Source organism: Sminthopsis crassicaudata, chromosome 5 (genome assembly GCF_048593235.1).
Source record: "Sminthopsis crassicaudata isolate SCR6 chromosome 5, ASM4859323v1, whole genome shotgun sequence".
NCBI lineage: Eukaryota > Metazoa > Chordata > Mammalia > Dasyuromorphia > Dasyuridae > Sminthopsis > Sminthopsis crassicaudata.
The window spans coordinates 97,756,672-97,763,615 of NC_133621.1; positions in this window are offsets into that span (position 1 = coordinate 97,756,672).

The window sequence follows — 6,944 nt, forward strand, 5'->3', positions numbered from 1 at the left end:
TGTGTTTGTCTTTGTACCCTCCATGTTAAGTGTAGGTACCTCAAATGTTGGAAGTTTTTAATAAAGCTTGTTAAAATCCTATATCTAATCTTTCTTGTTCTGATGCAGAATGATGGAGTTTGGAAAAGGGTAGCAAGAAATAATGTGCCTTTCAGAAGGAAACAGGTTTCTAATAGCACCAAAGTTTGCAAAGCATATAAATTGAAGAAATTTAGAAGGAAAGGAAGTTTTTCAACAGTCGAGCTGGGTTTTTATAGGAGAACATTGACTGCAGATAGAGAAGGGCTAGATTGGTTAAAGGCAAGAGAATAGGAGGGCAAAGATACAGGGTTCTCTCCAGAGGTCCCACAATAACATCAGCTTCCCGAGATGGACACTTCAAATACAAGGAAGCTCGATATATAGGTGTTAAGCAAAGGTGGCTGGGAATTCTACCTAAAAATTCAAGTTCAGAAATAACTTGTGTTTTTGTCCCCAACATAAAAATTGAATTCATACTCCATACATATTAAACACTGCTACTAGCCTCATCCCCCAAAAGGGGAGAAAGTCAGGAGAAGGATAAGGCATTCCCTTGTAATGTTGCTCTTCCCTACCTTGGGGCATACTCAACTGCTATTCTTTCCTGACAACCATGGGAGCTTTAGAGGTCATGTATAAATCACTGCTGTATCTATTAATTGCCTGAAGAGTCTTTCCAATAGAGCTAATGATTCAAGATGCCATATTTAATACAAGAAGAAGCATCTTCCTACTTTGTTTTTAGTTTTTTTGCTGCCACAAAAAAATGTGATAAATATTTTTGAACATATGGGTTTCACTTTCTGACTTTGTTACTTGAAAATGTGCTCAATGGTGCAATGACTAGGTCAGAGAGTGTGATCAGTGTAGGAACTTGTTTCTTAGAATTCTAAATTGCTTTCCAGAATGGCTAGAATAATTCACAATGCAGCCGCTTGTTTTTTCTTTTTTTGCAACAGCCTCTAAAACCAGTTTACCAGCCATACCAATCTCTCTCTCTCTCTCTGATTCTCTCTTTCTGTGTCTCTCTCTGTCTCTCTCTCTCTCTCTCTCTGTCTCTCTTTCTGTTTTCTCTGTGTCTCTCTCTGTGTCTCTGTCCTCTCTCTGTCTCTCTGTCTCTGTCTGCCTGTCTCTGTCTCTCTCTGTCTCTGTCTCTCTCTGTCTCTATCTCTCTGCCTGTCTCTGTCTCTTTCTACCTGTCTCTGTCTCTTTCTCTCTGTCTATCTCTCTATCTCTGTCTCTCTCTTTCTCTCTGTGTCTGTCTCTCTCTGTCTGTCTCTCTGTCTCTGTCTCTCTCTGTCTCTCTCTCAAGAATTTGGATTGTAAACAACACAGCTTGATGAACCACTGTTCATCAGGCTCAGTTCCCTTTGACTAGGCTTTTCTCCAAAATCAAATCCAAATCCACATTCAAAGGAGAGAGACTTATTACTAGGAAAGCTATTCAAAGGAACTGTGCCAAACTATGTGTCATAAGTAGTGCAGTATATGTTTGAGCAAGGAAAGTCTGGAAATAAAAGAACTAGGAACAATAGAAACTAAAAGGCATTTTGAACACAATATTGCAGGAATCTCAAGGAGTAAAGTCCCTGTGATGGTGTAGTGACATAAGAAAATTAGTCCATTATTTCATCTCAGCAATAACAACTTCCTCTAACCTACTTGCTCGAAAATCACCAATTTAAAATAGCACCTAACTTATAGAATCTATGCCTATGTACCTTTATTCAGAGCTAGTATATTTATATGCTAATGATATCAGTGGTAACTCCTGTGCATGGTAAAAAAAAAAAAAAAAAGGAAAATCTGTCATGCTAGTTTAGTGTAGGAAATCTGGTTTAAGATTTAAATAAAATCAGCTTAAATATATGTTCGAAATGTTTAAATTTTGTCCAGCATACTCTGGTCGAAGAGATAGGATTCTTTTAACTGGGAAGCTATTCTTAAGAGGTTGCTAGAGATAAAAGACACACAGAACCAATATATAACTATGTGTACAAGATAATTTTAAAATTAATTTTTATAATTATAACATTTTTTGACAGTACATATGCATAGGTAATTTTTTTTTTACAACATTATCCCTTGTACTCCCTTCTGGTCCAAAGTTTTCCCCTCCTTCCCTTCATCCCCTCCCCTAGATGGCAGGCATTCCCATACATATTAAATATCTTATAGTATATCCCAGGTACAATATATATGTGCAGAACCGAATTTTGTTATAGTTGTTGTTGCAAAGGAAGAATTGTTTTCGGAAGGTAAAAATAATCTGGGAAGAAAAACAAACAAACAAACAAAAAAAAAAAAAAACAGTGCTCACAGTTTATACTCATTTCCCAGTGTTCCTTTTCTGGGTGTAGCTGATTCTGTCCATCATTGATCAATTGGAATTGGATTAGCTCTGCTCTATGTTGACGATATCCACGTCCATCAGAATACATCCTCATACAGTATCATTGTTGAAGTGTATAATGATCTTCTGGTTCTGCTCGTTTCACTCAGCATCAGTTCATTTAAGTCTCTCCAAGCCTCTCTGTATTCCTCCTGTTGGTCATTTCTTACAGAACAATAATATTCCATAACATTCATATGCCGTAATTTATCCAACCATTCTCCAATTGATGGACATCCATTCATCTTCCAGCTTCTAGCCACCACAAAAAGGGCTGCCACAAACATTTTGGCACATACAGGTCCCTTTCCCTTCTGTAGTATTTCCTTGGGATATAAGCCCAGTAGTAGCACTGCTGGATCAAAGGGTATGCACAGTTTGATAACTTTTGGGGCATAATTCCAGATTGCTCTCCAGAATGGTTGGATTATTTCACAACTCCACCAACAATGCATCAGTTTCCCAGTTTTTCTACATCCCCTCCAGCATTCATCATTATTTGTTCCTGTCTTCTTAGCCAATCTGACAGTTGTCTAATGATATCTCAGAGTTGTCTTAATTTGCATTTCTCTGATCAATAGTGATTTGGAACACTTTCATATGAGTGGAAATAGTTTAATTTCATCATCTGAAAATTGTCTATTCATATCCTTTGACCATTTATCAATTGGAGAATGGCTTGATTTCTTATAAATTAAAGTCAATTCTCTGTATATTTTGGAGATGAGGCCTTTATCAGAACCTTTAACTGTAAAAATGTTTTCCCAGTTTGTTACTCTTCCCTTCTAATCTTGTTTGTATTAGTTTTGTTTGTGCAGAAACTTTTTAATTTGGCATAATCAAAATTGTCTATTTTGTCATCAATAATGGTCTCTAGTTCTCCTTTGGACACAAATTCCTTCCTCCTCCACAAGTCTGAGAAGTAAACTATCCTATGTTCCTCTAATTTAAATTATGATTTCGTTCTTTATGCCTAAATCTTGGACTCGTTTTGATCTTATCTTAGTATGTGGTGTTAAATGTGGGTCCATGCCTAGTTTCTGCCATTATACAAGATAATTTAAACAAAGTCTGGTCCATATGATTGGGATACATAAACAAAAGGACTCTTCCATTTTTCTTGGCAACATGCCACTATCTCTTTTTCCCTTTTGTCACTATTAGAACCAAATGACAAAGAGTCCTTAAAGCATAAGAATTCTACAAAAAAAATATACTTAAAAGCCTTCTCTGATGCTGGGGAAAACAAGTTTAGCTGAACATAGGAAATCTTCTCCAGTGAAGGTTAGACTATTTTTGGTTTCTCAAAGATGAGCAACCCAAAATGCTTTGATATCAAACCAGTCCTAAAGTAGAAGAAGCTGCTGAAAAGGGATTTTTGACTACAACTTATTTTATTCAGGGTCAGTTGATAAAATAGTTAAGGATTAATAAGAAAGGGTAATAACTAGTAATATTTGTGCTTTGGGCAAATCGCACTACTAGGGAACTGAATTGTGAAAGAAGAAAGAGTCATAAGTGTGCTGGAGCTAGCTTAAACTAACTCATGATAGCTATCTTAAATTTTCAGCATGAGCATTTAAACTTTGGAAATAGTCAAATACAAACTAGAGCTTGATTTATTATTTGGTTTATTTTTAGACTTAAGAAAATGATGTTAAAATGTTAATAATGCAGATTAACCTTTAAAACGTGTTGTGTCTACACTTTTTTCCAGAAGGCCACTTGTAAAACATTTACTAGCATGACTAGACATGGAGAGACAGCATGTCATAGTGAATAGAAGGTGGGCTTTGTAAGAAGGCTTGTCTTTAAGTTCTGCCTCTCAAACACACAATCTTTGTAATCTCAGGCAAGTCACAACCTCTCAGAACCATGACAACTCTTTATAATTATAAATTACAGATAAGGTGCAAATCTGAAGCTGTGGAGTTTCCATACCATAAAATTCTATGCAGAGGTGACAATACAAGTCCAGACCAATTCCCACTAATTTGGTGCTGTGCTGCCGGTGCTTGGTGCTTTGCTTTTTTGCTTCTATAATGCTAAAGTACTTTTTAAATTCAGCATCCAGTATACAAAGTCTTGTTCACTCCATCAAAAAGACAGCTCCAGTCAGAAAGGTACCAAATCATTGTACTTTAGGCTCTTAACCTTTACATTAAACTTCCATCTTCAAAGTCTGCCTGCTTCCTATTATCAGCCTTTTGCTATCATATATAAAATAAGACTCATTGTCTTATGTAGAATATTCAAAAGAATCTGGGAAATCTAAGTACTTTGATATTTTATACAATTATAATCACTTCTCCATGTGCACCCCTTCAGGGACAATATCAGCATATAATCCTGTTAAGGACTATGCCTAGGTGAAGGGGCAGGTCAATTCTCCAAGAGCCTCCACAGCTGTGAATTAGAACATCTAAAGGAGTTGCAAAGCAGCCTTTACTGACACAGATATTGCTTGTGAACTGGAATGAAATAAATAAGAGGCGGGGGGGAATAGGAGAGAGGTCAGACAACGTACCTCAGTCTCCTTGTATCGTCATCTTCTCACATGAAGAGCTACAGGTCTGAGTTAGACTTCCAGCAGCCACAACATAATCCAAGCCCAGCTCAACTTTGTTTATGCTTTCTAAGACTCATATAACACTAAAAATTAAATTCAAGCAGGAGGACATTGTATATAATAACGGCAATACTGTATGATGATCAACTTTGAATGACTTAGTTGTTCTCAACATTGCTATGATCGAAGATAATTATGAAAGACATGATGAAAAATGCTATCCATCTCCAAAGAAAGAACTGATGGAGTCTGAATGCAGATCAAAGCATACTTTTTCTTTGCTCCATTTTTCTTGAGTATTTTTTGGTCTGTTTTCTTTCACGACATGACTAACATGTAAATATGTTTTACATGACGATGTATGTATAATTTATATCAAATTGTTTATATTTTCAATGGGGGAAAGAAGGACAAAGGGAGAGAATTTGGAACTCAAACATTTTTAAATGAATATTTTAAATTGTGTTTATGTGTACATGGGGGGAAATAAAATGTTAATTAAAAAATTAAATTCAAACTCAAGTAGACATTTCCTGTCCATTTATCTGCTTTAAAAATGTGCATAATATGTGCTTAATAAACATTTTGTTTTCTCAGTAGGCCTCTGGACAGATCCAGCTTCCTCACAACAATAATGACATCTACTCCTTTTGCAAAAATCAAGTTTATAGTCAATTTACGTTGTTTCCCTTTAAACAAGTAAGGATGACAATAAGAATATAATGCTTATCTATTGCCTTATTGAGATATGTTTTCTCCTACGTGCTCAGCAGAGTCTAAGGCCCTTCATAGTTCCATCACTATCAAACTCAGTTTTTTCAATAGTTATGTTTTATGGAGATGCCAATGTCTTAATAGAGCTATTTAGCTCTCAAGTAGAAGATGACCTGGTGATGAATTCTCTCTGCTGCTCAAAAGCAACATGACCTTAAGTCACAATTTCTCTAAGCAGACATCAGGGTCAGGGTATGTAAAGTAATGGTAACAGGTGATGGAATGTCTAAGAAATAACCAGTAGTTTAGTTTGATTGCAACACAGAGAATGTGAAGGGGCATGATGTAGGATATTGGGAAAAGGAAAGAGCAGCCCAATTATGGAAGGCTTTATTTACCAAGCAAAATAACAATCTCCAGAGAGGGTTTTAAGACTTGGGGCAGAAACAGTCATTTGGTAGCTATGTAGACAATGATTTCGAAATGAGAGAGACTAGAAAAAGGGCTATGAAGAAGGTGGCTCTTGCAATGATTCATGTGAGAAACAATAAGATCCTGAACTAGAGTAGTGATGTGAGCTGAGAGAAGGGTATAAGTGATAACACTAAGTAACCCTTTAGATAGTGGGGGGGAGGGAAGAAGTGAAGTAGAAGGACTAATCAAGGATGACTCCAAAGTTTTTCAAACTGGAAGATGGTGGTGTCCTCAACAGAATTAAGAAAGTGTGAAAGAAAGATTATTTGAAAGGAAGGAGGTATTCTTTACAAAATGTTAGAGTGGTATTTTATACCACCCAGAAGAAAACTTTAAGAAGTTCCAAACAATGAAAGAATGATTAAGACAATGTGTAATGGAGACCATATCATCATATAAATATACATAAATACAGGAAAGTCCGCAGAAGAGAATACAAAAGAAAAAAAAACATAACTAAGAATTCTGGAGTTATAGTTAGTATAACTATATAAATACATGTGTATATATAGGAGTACATAATATGAACATATATAATCCTAATGACAGGGAAATTGTAATAGTTATTGACAGGTTACTATCATTATGTATTTTTTTATAATATTAAATAAATGTGTCTGTGTGTATATTTATGTATGCGTCTATATATGTATGAGAGACAGATAAATGTGTGATACACCATTGTCAATGTGGTAGATTAATAATAGTACTGAATTTGGAGTCAGGAGACTTGATTTCAATTATCGATTCTTCTACTTTGCTTCTTGTGAGAAT